This window comes from Equus quagga, chromosome 11, assembly GCF_021613505.1.
Source record: "Equus quagga isolate Etosha38 chromosome 11, UCLA_HA_Equagga_1.0, whole genome shotgun sequence".
NCBI lineage: Eukaryota > Metazoa > Chordata > Mammalia > Perissodactyla > Equidae > Equus > Equus quagga.
In genome coordinates, this window is record NC_060277.1 from 68,246,118 (window position 1) to 68,246,852 (window position 735).

The window sequence follows — 735 nt, forward strand, 5'->3', positions numbered from 1 at the left end:
GTCTCAGACAGCGCGTGTGTATATGTGTGGGTGCGCATAAGGACATGGGTATCAGTGTCTAGCTCTGCATGGGACAGTGATCCCGTATGTGTCTGACTCTGTGTGTTTGCATCAGTGTGCTGCAAACTGTGTGGCAGTGTGTATACGTGTGCCCGTCACAGTGTCCCAGGCTGTTTCTGAGTGAGTGGGACAGAGTCCAGTGTCGTGTGTGAATGTGGGCATCAGTGTGTCTGTGAAGCAGTGATTCGGTGTCCGTATCACACAGTGTGCATCTGTCCCTGCGTGTCTGTATCGGAGAGAGTGTGTCAGCATGCTCGTCTGTGCGGCAGTGCCCACTGTGTTTGTATATACGTGTGTCGGGGTGTGAGCGCCAGTGCGTTTGCCCGGTGTGTGTATTACAGCGAGCGAGGCTGTGTGTGTGTGTGTGCATGAGAGTGGGTGGCAGCGTTTCTGCTCCGCAGCGGCGCGTGTGGCAGCGCCCGCTGGGCTCGTCTCCCGGGCCGGGGCAGGGTGTGAGCCCCCGCCCCGCCAGCGGCGACCCCTCCCAGGGGCGGGCAGGCGCTGCGCGCGGGCGTCTCTAGGACCCGGCGGGGCCGGCCGCTGTCCCCGGGCCGCGCGAGTGAGCATGTGCAGAGCCGGGCGCCCGCTGCCCGCCGCCCGCCTCCCGCCGCCCGCCGGTGCCCGCCGCTCCCGCCGCTCCGCCCGGACGGCCGCAGCCCGGAGCCAGGCGGCGGC